Source organism: Meles meles, chromosome 6, assembly GCF_922984935.1.
Source record: "Meles meles chromosome 6, mMelMel3.1 paternal haplotype, whole genome shotgun sequence".
In the NCBI taxonomy this organism is placed as follows: Eukaryota; Metazoa; Chordata; class Mammalia; order Carnivora; family Mustelidae; genus Meles; species Meles meles.
The window spans coordinates 142,512,119-142,529,970 of NC_060071.1; the positions used below are offsets into that span (position 1 = coordinate 142,512,119).

General features: G+C 52.2%; 1 protein-coding gene and 1 non-coding gene across 4 annotated transcripts in view; both read right to left on the bottom strand.

The window, feature by feature from the left end:
* SYNE3 (spectrin repeat containing nuclear envelope family member 3) overlaps positions 1–2,321 on the bottom strand; it is a 93,326-nt gene extending 91,005 nt beyond the window's left edge. For 2 of the 3 annotated variants that reach the window (XM_046007433.1, XM_046007432.1), the window contains exon 1: positions 2,000–2,114. The gene's annotated coding sequence lies outside the window, so the exon portion shown is untranslated. Of the gene's footprint in view, positions 1–1,999 lie in introns of all 3 variants that reach the window. The other variant, XM_046007434.1, reaches the window with a different exon arrangement.
* Positions 2,322–17,158: 14,837 nt separating this feature from the next.
* On the bottom strand, positions 17,159–17,432 carry LOC123945197. Its single transcript, XR_006819103.1, has one exon. It is a non-coding gene; the product is annotated as a small Cajal body-specific RNA 13 (non-coding RNA).
* Between the last annotated feature and the right edge of the window lie 420 nt (positions 17,433–17,852).

Sequence of the window (17,852 nt, forward strand, 5' to 3'; positions counted from 1 at the left end):
CTGTGTCCAGACTGATGCAAAATGCTGTTCACGGAATGCCTCATTTAATGCTCACAGCACCCAAGATGGGGACATTATGGTCACCCCCTTCTCATGGGGAAAAAAATGTAAGCTCTGAAAGGTGAAGTGACTTTTTCATGGCCAAAGCTGCACGGGACCCAGGGGGTCTAACGTGGCCACCCCTGTTCATAACAGCTGGGCCACACGGGAGGCCCTGTTACCTTTTTGGCTCTCAGGGGCTCCACCATTTTTAGGGGGTCATGCTGGACCTGTCCAGTCTTACCTCCCCAGAGCGGAGGTCACCCTGCAGCCACGCCAGGATCCCCCAGCTGTCCCATCCCCAGGCTGTGGCATGACGAGGCCTCGCCGCCACACAGACAAGAACAGGTCTTCAGCGGTTACAGAACATGCAAAGCAGCTGGGAGAGAGGGTTGGTTGTTCCCATGGAGATGCAAGGAGTTCAAACTCACCCCAAAGCGGGCACCCACAGGGGGCCAGCCTGCATCCTGGGGCAGAAACCAGAGCCTGGATTCTCAGACCTCCCTTCAGGGCCACTAGCAAATCCTCCAGCCTCCTCAGGATCCCCAGCAAGACAGAAGTTCCAGAAATAAGCTTCCCCATCCCACTCCGCCCTCCAGCTGCCCCCAGAAGGGCCTCCCTCGCTGAAAACGGCGTCCTGGGGCCGGCAGGCTTGGCGCAGCTGTGACAGTGCGGTCCTGCTTGAGGAATGTGCAGACCCACACGTGTCAGAGAGCCTCGCTCGGGCACGGTTACAGGAAACTGAGCAAAACAACCCGTTGGCACCAGCTTGTCCCTCCCGCCTCCCAGCTCCTGACCCCCAGGGGCTCTGGCTGTGCAGGAGGCAGGGCCTGACCCTTGGAGAGAGCCAGCTTCTGTTCTTGGTCGTGCAGCTCTGGGCAAACCACTCCTCATCTCCGGGCCTGCTTTCTCTCTCATGGGTGGATGAAGAAGGCTGTCCCGCCACGCTCAGAAGGGCTGTGATTTTTGTGACGTCCTCCTTTTTGTGGGCGAACGGTCTCTCTTCCCCATGTCTCCCCCTGCCCTCTCTCACCTGGGATGGGGCATGCTTCCTGGGCACATGGGTCTCCCCCACTGGTACCAGGAGGAAGTGATCCCTTTGGAGACCTGGGAGAGGGTCTCAGGGCAGCCTCGGGCCAGAGGTTTAGGAGCAAAGTGATAAAATAGTAACATTCATTATCAGCCACCACAGGCAGAGGTAGGCTGAGCTGCGTGGGGCACTCACGTGCTCCTGGGCGGACCACCTGGTTATCTCCACCAGGTGCCCCATCTAGACTCAAGATCTGAAGACCCTGAGGGGAGTCAGCAGCATCCATTTGGGTCACGCTCAGGCCGTGCAAGAGATCTTTGGCTCGCTAGGTCCTCCTTGAGAGACGTGGCATGAGGCTCAGAGACGCCAAGGGGCTTGCCCAGAGCTGCACAGCCGGCAGGAGGTGTGTGAAGGAAACCGAGGCAGCCTGGGGCGACCTCCCCCTTCTAGCACGCGGGCTCTGGGCTGCCTCAGGTACTACGAGGAGGAGTGCGCGTGGTCGCCGGGACCGGGGATTCCCGCCCGCGTTTACTGCCCAGGCCCGGGACACGCCGCGGCGGCGCGTGTCCGCAGTGACAGGTCCCCTGGCCCCAAGCGGAGGCTGAGCGAAGACGGGAGGCGGCGCCCGGCCCGCCGGGGACACGCTGCTCAAGGCTTAGGGGCTTTTTCTGGGGGCCGCACCTCCCGGCTCGGGGAGCGGAAAGGCTCGGGGACTTCGCAGGCGGCAGGGAACGGTTGGGTTTAAACTAAAAATACCCGCCCGCCCGCAGCTGTCACGCCAGGGCCCCCGCCCCCGCGTCCGGCGCGCCTCCCCGGGTCCCCTAGACTTTCCGCGACCCATGCCCCTGGGGGAGCGTCGCGGCTGGGTGGGGGGGCTGCGGCCCCGACCCTCCCCGCCCCGGCTCGGCCTCCGGGTCCCGTGCCACTTACCCGGTCCGGAGCGTGCAGGAGCGCGGCGCCGCGGGCAGCTCTGGCCCAGCCGCCCTCCTCCCTGCGTCCCGGGCGGCTCCGGAGAGGGGCGGGGCCGGGGCGGGGCGGGACACTCGCCCCCAGCCCCGCCCAGTCCCCTCGGGGACCTGCTGTGGGAGCCGCCCTCGGGCAGTGCCACCCCGCAGGGCTGAGGAAGGACGCGCCCGGCTCCGCGGAGGCCCCCGGTGCACCGCCCCAGCCCCCCGGCGTCCAATCGCAGACCCCTCGGAGGGAGGGATCGCGGCCGTGGGGGCTCCCCATCTTCACCCCGGGCCCCGCGCCCCGAGCTGCGCACTCCCGCCCGGGAGCCACCCGGATCTCCGGACCCCTGCCTGCCTCTGCCGGGGTCTCATCCTTGGGGATGACACGGAGCTGCCTCTCCCCCGGAGAAAGTGGGATCGGGGAGGGAGTTCCTCTGGCGTCCAGATTTGGGGGAGAAGGCTCGGGGGCTGGCAGGTCTTCCCCCTCAAGAGCCGCGGTGGGGCTAACGGCAGGGCACTCCTCCCGGAGGCGAGAAATCCGAGAAGGAAGTGACACCTATCAGCTGGCCTGACAGTGGGGGCGCCCCATCCGGTCCCTTCCCCCACCCAGCGCCTGGAGCCACCGCGCACGGGATCTCGGGGCCCCTGGCTCAGATGGGGGGGGGGCAGGATCCCGAGAGGGGGCGACGGTGCGTGAGCCGCAAGGAATGTGAATTCTTAGCATAATCGGGACCTCCCACCCAAGCAAGGCCGGGGAAGTGTCTCCCTTTCCTCCCAGCGCCGCACTCCCACTCCAAAGACAGGTTCTCTCACCCTTGTTCAGCTACTTCACCAACTCTTAAGCCTTGCCGCCGAATGTCTGAATCTTATCTGCCCCCTCGCTTTTAGCTCCCGGCACACCAAGGCCCTTTGAACTGTCTCTCCACCCCAGCCTTGATCTTTGTCAGCCTAATTACATGCTTCGCGGATGGTTCTGTCTCCTGTGCGTGGGCATAAGAGCCGCTAAGGACGCAGCTGGTGGACCTGGGTACCAGGGGACTCCAGTCCTCACAATTCAGGTGCGGGGATGCCCATTTTGCAGAGAAAACAGGAAAGCTGAGCCTGAGGAGTTAGGGAGCTGGCCCAGATCTACGGCTTCCCAGACGGTATTTTCCTCTTCTGTTCCTTAGTGAGGCTGGCAGGTCCTCTATCCTCGTTGGTTGAACAAATCGGTGTCCGAAGACAAAGATTAAATTGAAAAACAGGACCAGATAGTAATGGGGGTGTGTGTGTGTGCAGGGGGTGTGTGTGTGCCTTTTCCTAACCGAGGGCAAAGCAGAATGCCACAGCCCAGAAGTAACACTGGGGTAGACCTAGCAGGAGTCACAATGCCGGTGGCGTTAGTCACACCCTCTAACTCAGAACTCTGTTCATTAAGCTATAATTATGCACAGGGCCCTAGGAGATGCCCACAAATGGCCTCTCCCACGCTTCCCCTTGGGTTTTAGGTGCCCTATTATGTTTTTCATTATCATCCTACCTCCATCTGGGCTGTCACAACCCTTGCGGTCACAGCCGCCAAGCTGAAGGTCCAGACAGCAATGAGCAATGATGATGATTCTTGGCATTTGGAAACATGCTTTGTTTTTCCAAACACTTTCACGTGCATCTCCTCGTTGCATCTCTGCTGAGGTCTTCCAGGTGGTTAGGAAACGTTTCCCGAGTCTGTCTTAGGATGGAGGTCAGGTGCTTGGCACAAGGAGGAAGATGGTCCCACCAGCATTGCTGGTACCGCGGAGCAGCGGGCCAGCAGAAGTCAGCTTCCTGCAGGGAGAGACGGTTTAGCACAGTTGGGGTAAAGAACTCAAGCTGGTGTCAAACTGCCCGAGCTGGCGACTTTCTGCTCATTACTCACCCTTGGTTTCCTCTTTGGTTACATGTGCCCGATAATAAGAATCCATCTTGAATGGTTTTGCACCTGGTAGTGTGAGACCCCCCCATTCATATGAGCTATTCTGGGCAGAGCATGGCCACGACAGGTTCTGTTACACATCATCAGACATTTCCTAAGCACCTACTATGTGCGAGTCCCTGGGGATATGGAGAGCGAGAAACGGAGGCCTACTGCCAGAGGACGAGCTCACAGTGCAATGATTCTGTGTCCGGGGGATCGTCTCTCGAGCGGGGCGGTGGTGGGCATAGAGATGCCCCGACCCCACCGACCCCCCCAAACCCCCAAACCCTCCCCACACAGCACAGAGTGCCACCTCACAGCTGTGAGACCCACACTTCGGACCCAGCTCTGTGTTCCAACACTGGTGAACCCTAGCAAGCCATGTAACCTCTTAGAACATGGGTTCATCTCTTCAGTGGGCCTAGCAAGTATTCCACGGGTGAAAATACATGTGATAAAAATATTTTCTGTGCCAATATTAGTCCATTTATTGTCATCCTTAGTATTCTCTTCAGCTTTATAGGGCTGGGTGACTCATGAGGACACTCTCCCGTTGCTCTTCTCGAGCCCGACATCAGCACAGGGCGTGATTTTTTGGTAAATTCTGTGGCAGTCTTCCTCCACTCCAGAGTAGTCCACACCGACCAGGAATGCGCTGAGTAATCAAAGCGGGAGAAAGGGGGAGTTTGCAACTAGGGGCGCTGTAAACCTTCACCTCTATCTTTAGCATTACCCATGGCTACAGAAAGGAGTAAAGACGAAAACTGCTCTGGAAAGAAAATTCTGGCAAAGGATGCAGGGGAGTGCGGGGGGAGAGCCCCTCCAGCATCTCTGGAATTGAGCACAGGAAACCCCGCCCTGAGGCCTCCCTTTCAGAAGTGGCCCAGAGAGGGAACCACAAGGAGGCCCTAAAATTATGCCATTCGGAAATTCTGACTCATTTGGCAGTGGGGGCTGTTTGTGCAACATACAAAACGTCTCCCAAAAAGTGAAATTTTTACTGCTCCTTCCCCGCGTCCCTTCCCTTCCCTGCAGCCAGTATCTCCACTGCCACCCATGGGGAAGCAGGGCTGATTTAATAAGCCCGGGAAATGGCTCAGGTCTGTTACACATTTGTCCTTGGTTGGCGATCTGAACGAGTCTTATTTTGCCAGGCTGATTTTTTAGTTGTTTGTTCGCGTGTTCAGTCTGCACGGGAAGCTCTGGATAAAATCTGGAGCGGCTTTCCTGGCTAATCCAAACCCCTTGTTGTATGAATGGGTAAACTGAGTCAAGACAGCAGCAAGGAGGGGCTCAGGGGTGGTAATCGGTGTTCTGGAAACTTAGGTTTCCATTTCTCTGTCCCTAGCCTGGCGTCCCCCTTTGGTGATGACTTAAATAACCGCCACTGGCCACACTGTGATGAAAAGCTCACACTGGGGTGACCATTTCTGGGGTCCCTCCTCAGAGAAGCCCTGATCTGGATGCAGAGAGCTGGTTCTCATCCTGGCTCTGTTCCCAGCTTCTTCTTTCTCTGTTTTCTTTCTAGCCAGTCCTCCGAGGGTTATTCCGTCGTTTCCCACTCTGGTCCCATTATGCGCTTGTAGGGTGAGGGGCCTATCAGCCTGGTTTATTCTCAGAGTCAGTTGCTGTCCCCACCAGCAGCAGCAACCCCATAACTGGGCAGGGGCACCCCTGCTGGAGGGCAATGAGTCATCTCAGGCCCTAAGCATGGACACCGGGGTAATTCAGGATATTGATCTAAATCCACTCATTGTGCCGCATTTAGAAAATAAAAATACAGAGCAGTTGGAAGCACAGGCCTGGATCCTGGGATGACTGGATCCTAGTCCTGCTAGGACTAGTTAGCTAGTTAGCTGCTAGTTAGCTGTGTAACTTTGGGTCACTTCGGAGTTTCTGAATCTGTGAAATGAGGGAATCGGAAAAGATTAGCTCTCGATGACTCCTCCCGGTTTAAAAAAACCATGTGAATCCTGACGGTGTTAGACAATAATGTCGTTTCGCATGACTAAACACTGCTATTAATATATCCCAAGGATTAAGTACTAATGGGAACAAAAATGTTAAGTATAATCGACAAACTTCCTTCCTAAAAAATAAAACCCTTCTAGAAGAGACTTGCCATATTTCTCCCATCAGTGGGCAACCCGATCTATTCGTCCTGCTTCTGCTGGGAATGCCGTAAGTAGCTTTTTAAAAATTAAACATTTGGTTTAGAGACAATTGTAGATTATGCGGTTGTGATCAATTATACAGAGGGGTCCCTGTACCTTTTGCCCAGTTTCCCCCGACAGTGATGTCTTGCAAAACCATACAGCAGGATACCACGACCAGCATGTTGACAGTGACCCCATCAAAATGTAGGTGGATCTTCCCCATCCTCCAGGGGTCCCACAAGCTGCTCCTCCCCCCTGCTCTGAGTCCCTCCGTAACATCTGGCAACGATTAATCCTTTTCCATTTCTACAATTTTGCCGTTTCGAGTGGAGAGACCGCTGTTGGTCTAGCCATCTGCTTGTGGAAGGGCATCTGGATGGTTTCTGATTGGGGGCTATTGTCTCCCAATAGACATTCAGCGTGGGGGCTTTGGGGTCTCTCCAAGTCTTCCTGTTTAGCATGCTAGCTGCTGTGTGTCACCCGTATCTGATGCCAGACCACCAGATTTGTTCCTGCCTGTTTGTAGTGAGGCCCACACTCCAGCAGTGCTGATGTGTCTGGCGGTTACCCAGGATGGGGCTGTGCGTTGTAGGAATCCAGCCGAAGTAAATGACATGTTTCCTATGACCAGGGATCTCTTGCCTATCAATGATGCAGCATTAAGACTCAAACATTGAAATAACACTGGAATCACAAGGCAGCACTGCCTGTCTTCAAATACTGGACTGCACGGCAGGGAACTGAACCTTAGAGGAATCTAGAAATGGGAGGCATGAAGGTCCGAGTGTTTGGGGGAAGGTGTTCTGGGGAGTAATGACAGTTAACAGTGATTAATGTGCCATTAATGACCATGTGCCAAGCGCTGCACTAAGCCTTTACTTATATTAACTCATGTAATCCTTTTCACCACCCTGCAAGGTAGCTACTATGATCTAATTTTACAAATGAAGGAACAGAGAGGGTGATGACTTGCCCATCGTCACACAGCTATGAGGTGAGCGGGAACCAACCCAGGCATCCTGGCCTTAGGCTGCGTTTAATCCCTAGGCCTTCTGTGTGTCTGGTAGCGGTCGCGGAAGACCATCTCCTGGTCATGAGTCCACTCCCGTCCACGTCTTAGGTTCTATTTTTACACGGAGTTATGTTGAAGCTGAAATGTTCATCTCTGGCCTCATTGGTGTGATGAGTTCCTTAGGGGTCAAGGTGATTGATGAAAAATTAATTGTACTCTGCGAATTGCTGCACCGGCTTTAGCAATAGGCAAGAAGCCCGCGTACACTCTATGTGCGGGAGAGGGTGGGCACCGGCCTGGAGGTCTGCCCCATGTGTGTGGTGCGAGTGTATAAACAGCAGGGCTGAGCACTCCGGTCATGCTGAGCACCGGCGTACGCAGCGAGACAAGCGTCAAAGTTCCAGCTTTCTCCTGTAAAACACCCAGGGCTGGCTGAGTGCATTTCAGTTCGTGAATGCGGCTTCGTGTCTTCTGAATGACTGTGTAGCTGGAAGGCCACGTCCACACTCTCTCTCCGTGGCGGCCCAACACACCAGGGGTGTGGTTTCTGTTCAGTCATAGCGTTCCCTGCCGCTGGCCATTACAGCTTCATCATTTTAGTTTAAATGAGAGCATATCCGGATGTCTGGGTGGCTCAGTCGGTTAAGCATCTGCCTGTAGGGACGCCTGGGTGGTTAAGTGGCTGCCTTCCGCTCAGGTCATGATCCCAGGGTTCTGGGATCATGTCGCATGTCAGGCTCCCTGCTCAGCGGGGAGCCTGCTTCTCCTTCTCACGCTGCCTGCTGCTCCCCCTGCTTGTGCTCTCTCTCTCCCTCTCTCTCTCTCTCTCTCTCCCTGGCAAATGAACAAACATCTTAAACAAACAAACAAACAACCATCTGCCTTCAGCCCAGGTCATGGCCCCAGGGTCCTGGAACTGAGTGCCACATCGGGCTCCCTGCTCAGCGGGGAGTTTGCTTCCTCCTCTCTCTCCGCTGCTCCCCCTGCTTGTGCTTGCCTCCCCACTCTCTCTTTAAAAAAAAAAAAAAAAAAGACAGGATTCCAGCAATCTGGCTTATTTTTTGTTTTTGTTCTGAAACCTAACTGCAGCCTTGAGAGTGTTGACTGCCGGCCCTAGGGTGGGCAGGCAAAGTGAAAAGCTATTGGGTGAGACCCTTCGGACCAGGACCTGGGGTTATCTCTGGGCTCTGCCTGCTCCAGCTGGCGGAGCCGGGTGCCCCTCCTCCCCATGTCTCTACATCTAGGAAGTGGGGCCTGTTTCGCCCTGTTGTCCCCGTAGGAGCTGTCCCCGGGATAAGGACAACAAGCACGGGCTAGAAACCCACTTGGTGAGAATGTTTGCTCCCGTGGGAAATTGGATCCTGCCGTTGCGATGCTTGCAAACACAACTGCAGGACCCGCGCCAACTCGGAAGAGGCGGTGAGTGAGAAAGACTTCTCCACGGAGGAGGAAGAGGAGCCCTTTATTCTTTTGCTCCCTGGAGACATGTTTTTGGAAACCGGCTGTAGTGTGCTCTGCTTTTTTGGGCAGGCTCGGCAGTCCTGGGCACGCTATGTGATAGGCAGTGTGCCCAGGAAGCCAGGAGGCCTTGGAGCCCCGCCCGGAGGGTGGCAGAACCTGGGCAGGGCATTGGGGGGGTGGGGTGGGGAGCCCTCCAGCATCGCACCAGCAGGCGGGGGGCTCTGCTCTCTGGGGAAGCCCGCAGCCGGGGCACTGTGCTCCAGCCCCAGGGGCTTGCGGCTAACAGGTCCCTGGACTGAGTGACACCTGCTGTTCTTGAGGACGGTTCTCGATGGCCCAAGATGAATCCCCAGCAGAGGGAGGCCCTTTCCCTGCAAGAACCTCATCCACAACGTGTTAGAATCCTGCCGCAAACGGCTGAGCCCAGACACACGGATCCGGTGTTTCCAGACAGACGGCTGCACGTCCCTGCTGCGGCAGGAGATGCTCCTGGCCCGGGATTTTAAAGAACTTTCATCCTCGATTTCTCCTTTGATATTGCAGAGTCGGCACGCGGAGAAGGATGGCAAGACCATGCACCGCACTCCAGGCTAGTTAAAAGGCCTTGCTCAGCAGAGAGCAGCAGCCCAGTGGACAGGCGGGAGAGAAGACAGCACTCATGTCTCGGTGTCCTTGGGTGTTTGAAAGGTCCTTGCTGGCAGGACACCTGAAGAGTCAAGGCTGTTCACCATCCGCACTGAAATGTTTGCTTGTTTGTGTCACTGCTGAATGCGGCAGAAGGACTGGACCCTGTGTGCTCGGCTTTCAGATCCTGGGTTTGCACACAGACGCAGAGGTGATGGCCAGAAGCACCTTCCACCGCCACTGTCCTGGGTCTTTCATGTTCCAGAGACCCTGAGAGGTCCAAGGAACATCCTGATCGCTTCGGCCCACCACCAGGCTTCACTCAGTGGCCCGATCGTCCGGTTGACACTCGGGTACTTTCTGGCCTCTCCTCCTACCTCCTCCCAGTCCCATGGCCTGTCCTTCCCTAACTGCACACGTTCTCCGGGTTCTTCTGTTGTTCCTTTTCTCGCTCTTCCTGCCCAAATCTATAGCCCAGACCTGTAGCGGCAACAATCTGAGTGTGATATGCGCCCGTTTTTTTATTTTAAGATTTTATTTATTTAAGATAGAGTGAGAAAGAGAGTACAAGCTGGGGGAGAGGAGGAGGCAGGCTCCCCACTGAGCGGGCTCAATTCCCAGGACACTGGGATCGTGACCTGAGCCAAAGGCAGATGCTTAACAGACTGAGTCATCCAGGTGTCCTGTGAACCCATATTTTAGGTACAATCTAATGATTTCGATTCCCCTCAGAATGTCCGAAAGCAATTCACGACTTGCCCTTCCATCCCCGTCCCCCTTCTCCCTTGTATTCCAAGCCTCAGCAAGAAGAACCCAGCAGCCGCCAAGCCAGAATCCTGGGGATAAGCCTGAGTCCCCGCCTTTGCTTCCCAGCCAGCTCCCGACCTCCAGCCAGGCACCAGATGCCGTCAGTCCTAAGGGAAGCCTCGCACGGGTGCCCTCTGCCCACCCGAGTCCCTGCCCTGACCTCCTCTGCCACTCTGCCCACTGCCCCCCCACCCCACACACACACCTTGCTCAACGTGCCTGCCAGGGGTGGATCTCCAGAGCTCTGCAGCTTACGCTCTCTCTGTGACCTTCTTCCACCCTGGGGAGGATAGCCCGAGGCCCTCAGCTGTGTCTACGTGTCGTCATCTCTCCGGAGCGTGTGTGGGCCTCAGAGCCCCTGCCCTGGACTGTCCTTCCCTTTTAAACAGCCGCCCTTCACCTTGCTTTCGACATAGTTTGAGCGCCGTCCAGTCCCCTCTACAAACTCTCTCCAGCCCCCGAGGCACGGACTTGCTGCGCTGTTTTCTTATGTCTGTCCCCACCGTAGGACCCTGAGGCCCTTGGGAGCGGGAGTGCCTCCTTGCACCCTGTGTCCCCCTTAGAGTCTGTGCTGGAATGTGCCTTCGCGTCCTGTGGTATCTGTGGTTGGGGTGAGGAGTTTCATGCAATCTGGGATTTCGGAGATACTGTCCCATATTGCTCACAGTGGTACGGGCTCTTCTCTCAAGAATGATGCCTAGAGCACATACTAAGTGCCTGGTATAGGGCTAAGGACCAGGGGCAAAATAATGAATTCTGTCGGCCTAGAAGCTAATGGTCTAGTCGGGGGGAGGGGGGGGCAGAAAAAAATAAAACTGTGATCCCTACGAAACGTCTGAAGGGCTTGGCTCCCAACGTAGGGTTGGGCTATAAGACGTGCAGTGATGTTCTTCCATGCGTCTAAGGGCACGTTCTGGATTGCACGCCACGACAGCGTTCAGTGTACGGACGGCTGTCTCCAGGCCTGGTGCTGGCTGAGCTCTCTCAAACCCAGCACATGGTTCACAGTTTGCAAAGATCCAACCGTATGCCATTATCATTCAGTCCCTCCCCCTCTAATTAAACTTCGTATTTCTAAGGGGCTTGCCAGGAACTAATAGGTACCTAATAGAAGTCGGATAATATTGTTTATCTGGCATAATGATGGAGGAAAGTATTCCTTTGACGATTTTTTTGTTTGAGAGAGAGGAGAGAGAGAGAGAGCAGGAGAGCACATGCACACAGAGGGAGAGGGAGAGAGAGAATCCCAAGCCGACTCCCTGCCGAGTGCAGAGCCCCACAGAGGGCTTGGGTCCCGGATGGTGAGATGACCTGAGCCAAAACCAAGAGCCAGACGCTTAACTAACTGAGCCACCCAGGGTCCCCTGAAGTTTATTTTTTAACACAACCCCTGTAAGGAAGCCATGTGTGTGTAATTTGTGTAGGCAGTCAGGTCTATGTTGTTTCCCTGACTGCCTAACCAAACCCTGTGGAATTCTGTTCTCTTGGTGACCTGGAATTATTTTACGAGGCTCTAAAGCCCAAGGCATAGTGACATGTGACGGCTGTTGGCCTGCTTACATCAAATGCTTCCAGAATGCTGCTGTACTGAAAACAAACAACAAAACCAAACCAACCCCCAGAGCCTGCTTCTTGGTTCGTACAATCTCCGGGTAACCTGGTGGTCCCTGCTTCTTCCTGCCCTTAGTGTTAGTCTTCTGAGCTTATGGCTCATGCGTCGTGACTGTCATGTTAGAGAAGTCAGCAAGTTAGCCCTTCCCTAGAGCAAGAGGGGGCCTTGGAGGACGGAGGGACTCTGCCTGGAAGCCGGCAAGCTGATGGCTTCCCAGAGGCTGCGTGCGAGGACCAGGACCGAGGGACAGGACCGCTGTGGCTGGCGCCCGCTGCCCCGGCTTCCCAAGTAGACTGGCGCCCCCTACCGGCCTGGCCGGGAAAGGCAGACACTCGGGAAGTGCTCCGAGTTTCTCCAAAGACAATGATTTTTAAAGACACATGTTTTACTTTTGCACATGAGCAAAAGTCCCTTCAAGTAAAAAGATACTATTGGCCCTGTCCCCGGCCAGCAGGATGGGTGAACTATCACAGGGCAGCAGCTGCGTGGGATGAAGGGAGACAAACCCACAGGAGTCTCTCTCATCCCTGACCAGTCGTACCAGAAACTCAGTGCTTCCTAGACAGAGGTCCCTGCAGAAGAGAAGGCCATGTGGCTGCAGATCTGCGGTGGGGAGAGGGCCTGAAATACATTCCCCTTGTCCTCAAGGCTTCTCACACACAATTCTCTTGGTCACCCAATTTTTGTAAAGCGCTTCCCCTTCCTTTTTTTTTCTTTTACCGAGTATAATTGGTTTATAACATAGTCTTTTATTAAACTCTCCAACTCCAGCTTACAGAAATTTACAGAAATTTGATATCAATTAATTGTGTCTCAGTAGGCTACATTCTCAGAAAGTATAAAGTTTAGAATTAACAAAAGGGATTTTTTTGGCCATAGAAGAAAAAAAAATTCTCCAACTTTTCTCTGTAAAGGAGAACAAACAGTTAAAGTCTCCTCCCATTTCCAAGCACCCCCCTTCTCTGTCAAACTGGGGTGATTTCCCTTCCTTCGCTGGAGCAGAAGGCTGGAGCAACGGAGCCCCACGATGGCAAGACTTAACTGAGAGCATGAAATTATTCAGACTCAAAGGCTGAAGTACAAAGTGAAATTCTGACGCATCCTACAGAGTATTTATGGCCTTGGAAATACATCTTAGCAATCTTTCAAAAGAAAACAATGAAACTTTTCTAAATGTTCCTCTGGCTGCAAACCCTGGGTGATCATCAGAGGGAGACCTTCTGCGAACAGATAAATCTCATAACAGGTTTGACACACAACACTAGCTCTTTGCTTTTTACACCCTGGGGTCTAGGGACCTTCTCAGAAGCTGCTGGAATAGAGTAAGTTTGTGCTCTGGAAACTACCTCCTGGCAAACAAACAACCCCCACATAATGCAAAACATAAAAGATTTCATTAAACAGACAGTTGAGGAAAAATCAATGATCATTCTATCACTTTTTTTTAAAGATTTTATTTATTTACCTGACAGAGAGAGATCACAAGTAGGCAGAGAGGCAGGCAGAGAGAGAGAGAGGGAAGCAGGCTCCCTGCTGAGCACAGAGCCCAATGCGGGACTCGATCCCAGGACCCTGAGATCATGACCTGAGCCGAAGGCTTAACCCACTGAGCTACCCAGGTGCCCCCATTCTATCACTTTTAATCAAGCCTTCACATGGTTCCTGATTATCATTTATTTCTTATTATTACCTTTGAGGAGGTTATTTATGATTTGAGTTCTTTTCCTCTGAATAAAATGAAGTTTTCAACAAAGCATCGTGCAGCCCATGTCTGATTTTAAAAGCCTACAGCATTATTTGGGTCTGCAGAAAAGCAGCATGGGGACAAAGGACCACAAAACTTCCAAAGTGAAAAGCTATGTTGATCCCTCCCCCCTGCCAAAAGGTTCTTGGGCTGAAATTGTGGCCATTTGAGTTTCACAGAGTCTACAAATCACATCTGTATCCCCCAGATACACATGCAGCGAAGATAATTCAGGAATATTTGATTTTCTGCAGGACTTGTTGGTGATACTAAGATTCAGCAAGAAAAAAAAAAAGTGCTTTGAAGGCAACAAAACACACAGAGGAACCCAAAGGGCTCTAGTCTGCCAAAAAGATGTTATAAACAAATGCTGGAGAGAGAACATAATTTGGGAACCACTGGAGTTAATGAAAGGTTCAAGGGAGTTCACATACAAGAACACATGATACGCCGTACATGCCAGAAGGAAGATGGTATTATCTGGGGGTAACTGTTTGGGAGCAGAATGGAGTACAAATACCTTTCCTAAAACCCTGCAGCCCTCATATAAAGACATCTTGAAATAGACAAAACCTTTTGCAGATGTCACAAACACAATTTTCCCAAACCCCGGAAGGGGAAGATGGGAGGGGTGGAAAATCTCCAAGAGAAGGAACTTTTAAGTCTAAGCGATGTCAGCCCTAGAACCCAGGCCTCACACATCTACGGTCCAAATCCCAGGACAGAATCGGGGGCTGCTGTGGCATCCAGGCTTCTCAGAAATGCTTCTTAAGAGAATCCGCTTCCTCCTGGATCTCCCAAGGTCTGTTCTAAACTCAGCAAACCCAATTTACAGCACGCCATTTCTCTTCATTTCACCCAGACGAGGAGAGCAGGACCAATGGAAGGGGGCCCTACTGTCTCTAGGCGGAGCCCACCAGCCCTGGGACGGAGATTAGCACGACTGAAGCCACTCCCATGGCCCGAGTGGGATTTATAAAACCAGCTGTCTTGTCAGATAGAGGGAGTGAGCACCCAAAAGGCATTTCTATCTTGGCACGAGGGATTGGCAAAAATGCTCTGAGGGCTGGGCATTGCCCGGGTTTCTCACACGTTTCACTATTCTTAGGGGAGCTGGGGAATCGAGCTAATTCCATGATTGTGGTGATGCTATAAAATTACTATATATATATAGTAGCCAAGTGCGCCGAGAAAGGGTTCAGGTTCCAGCTCATGTCTGTGGAACTGTGGGTCTCAAATGCTATTTTAACTCAGGAATGTTGGGTGGTTCAACCCCCTGTGGAGTCCAAGCAGCTACTTCTCTCTTTTTTTAAAGATTTTTTTTTTTTTAAGATTTTATTTATTTATGACAGAGAGAGATCACAAATAGGCAGAGAGGCAGGCAGAGAGAGTGAGAGGGAAGCAGGCTCCCCGCCGAGCAGAGAGCCCGATGCGGGACTCGATCCCAGGACCCCGAGATCATGACCCGAGCCGAAGGCAGTGGCCCAAACCACTGAGCCACCCAGGCGCTTCTCTCTTAAAATGACTCTTTGAGGATGCTCCGGCTGGCTTGGGCTGCCCATGTCTGTATCACATGTGCTAGGCACAGAGACACACTCTCTTTGCAGGAATGAAGCAGGGACTTCAATACTGAGGTCAGTGTACAGACACAAATAACGCTGGATGTTCAAATAATGGGTCGTCTTAGGCTCAACAACCTTGACTCTTCATTAAGGGCTGATATATAGGAAGAAACGAGCTCACATTTATAAGGTTTTTGACCATAGGTGTCACGGTGAATTTGCCTTCGGAGGGGTGAGTAGAAAGGAGAGATTCTGCCAAATATAGTAAAACATTATCTATAAATTAGCACAGGGAGAAAAACATTTTAGGATGTTTGAGTCAGCATGTTTATACATGCATGGTTATTGAGTCTCATTACACTTTGTGACCCAAATCCCAGGATTCAAAAAAGTTTCTGTGTTCTTCCCACCCCACCTTCTCACTAATGTCCAGGTGGGAGAGATCACAAACTGATAAAGATTATTGACGTATGTTCAGGGCGCCTGGGTGGCTCAGTGGGTTAAAGCCTCTGCCTTCAGCTCAGGTCATGATCTCAGGGTCCTGGGATCAAGTCCCTGGGCTCTCTGCTCAGCAGGGAGCCTGCTTCCTCCTCTCTCTCTGCCTATTTTGTGATCCCTCTCTGTCAAATAAATAAATCTTAAAAAAAAAAAAAAAAGATTACTGACTTATGTGTTCAAAACACCCAAATACACGGGAGTGTAAGTGCAGATCTCTGACAACTGCTCAAGAAGTGTATTTTTATCATGTTTTCATTATAGAACTTTTTTCTCTTTTAATTCTGGCATAGTTGACTTAGTGTTATATTAGGGTCAGGTATGCAATATAGAGATTCAGCCATAATAAAACTTCTACAGAGAATCCTCAAAACTAAAATGCCAAATTATACATAAGAGTTTGATGCTTTGGGAGAAATATGTTGAACACCATTTTTTTCCACTTCTTTATTTATTTATAAGATTTTATTTATTTATTTAGAGTGTGCATGAGCAGGGGGAGGGGCAGAGAGAAAGCATCTCCAGCAGACATTCTATAGAGCCGGTCAGGGGTCTTGAGCTCGTGACCCTGAGATCATAACCCACGCCGAAATCAAGAGCTGGATGCGCAACTGCCTGAGCCACCCAAGTGCCTTAAATCCCATGTTCGGTGCCAGTACTCCAAGGGCGGCTTTGAGATTAAAGGCAGAAAGGCATGTGTTCAACATACATAGCATTTTATATTTGTGGATGCTTTAGTAAAAACTTAAAATTTAGGTCTACAGTTTTCATGTCTTTGGTTTAGCTACCTGATTTATCCTCCTGCCTTTGATCCTGCCACGAACGCTGCCCACTGAGCTTCCTGAAGGAGCACAGACATGCTTTTCCATATCCTAAGGTTTCACTCATGTTCATGGGCTCTACTGCACACAGGAAGTCAACTTACTGTACGTCTGAAGGACACAAGGTCTGTATTGTTCCTGCTCCAGGTTTGCTCGTAATCTTTAACAGCAGCTCTGTTCTCCATTGAATAAATAACGTGTGATAACTAAGAAAGGCAACTATGCTTCCAAGCCACTGTTACACACTACGGGAAGAGACAGTTTACTCCCAGTCACTGGCCCACGTCTCTGCCTTTGGTAAGTCTGCGAGCTCTTCTCTCGATTCCACTCAATACAAAAACAGATCAGTTTAGAGCAGGAAACGAACAGTTTGAGATTTTCAGGAATTATCAACATTTATTTAAAAAAACAAACAAACACACCCAAACTTACTACAGCATAAGCCCGAGGACAAGTGAGGTGATTTGGGAAACAATCTGTTCTCTAACGTAAGTGCCCCAGACCAGCTCTTCTGCAACAAGGCCTGGGCTTCAGCACCCCCACACCTCCTACACGTTCCTGTTCATGACACTTGTTCCTCTGATTTACCTGGAATCCACGAATCTGGGGGAGGAAAAAAAAAAAAGCATTGGGTAAGGAGCTGATCAATTTTGGGCCCCCCATGAGAAAACGATCACACATCCATAACATCAAAGAAGCTGAAATAAACAGGTCACTGAGGAGCACTTCCGAGTAATATCCTGTATTCCCAGTTTACTAAGGTTCAGGTTTCATGCTGAATGAGTATTTCCAAGAGTACTGGCTAAGCACTCCGGCTCATTTTCTGGTTTTAAATTTGAGAACCTCCAAAACAGAAGCAGGTTACCTCCAGCAACAATTTTTAAAATGCTTTATTTTTTTTAAATTTAATTAATTTGTAGCAGTACTTAGTGTCCAACAGAAACCACTCCGTCTGTTAAACAATATCTCGACTGCGAGGCTTCTCTTACTGTCGGTGGATAGATAACGACACGGCACAGTCATTATCACCGTGGCAACAGTACCCAGGACTATCCGAGGAAAATTGCACATAGAACCGCTGGCCTTTGAGCAGTCATGCCTCAGCTTCCTCCGGAGTATGCTTTCTCTGCAGGTCTGGTGTGCCCCAGGGTACCACCAACCCTGCGCGGCTCCAAGACCACAGATGGTGCACGGGTTTCACCGGAGTCCCGAGCTTCCGGACCCCTTCATTCCACCAGCAGGCACCCGTGCCACGTCCCAACCACCGCTCTACGTGGTGAGGGTTATTCCCTCACTGGTTATTAACTCAGCAGTGAGTTAATTCCGGTGCCTGGGAGGGAAATCAATAAACCAGAGAGTGAATGCACGTCAACGTGTCATGCGTACGATGGGGGACAGAGGAAGCAGCGAGCCCTCTTCTGAACCCGCTTCGCAGTTCCCCCGCTGACTGCCAGCTCTGGGCATCCCGCACTGGCACCGTGCCCGGCACGCAGCAGCAGCCCAGGAAACCTCTGTCCCGCGAACCAATTCCCTCTTAGCTCCCGGTTCAACAAAGCCTTCTGGGGTCTTAGGCTCCAAGGACTTTAGAGGCCTGCAAAGCCCACGA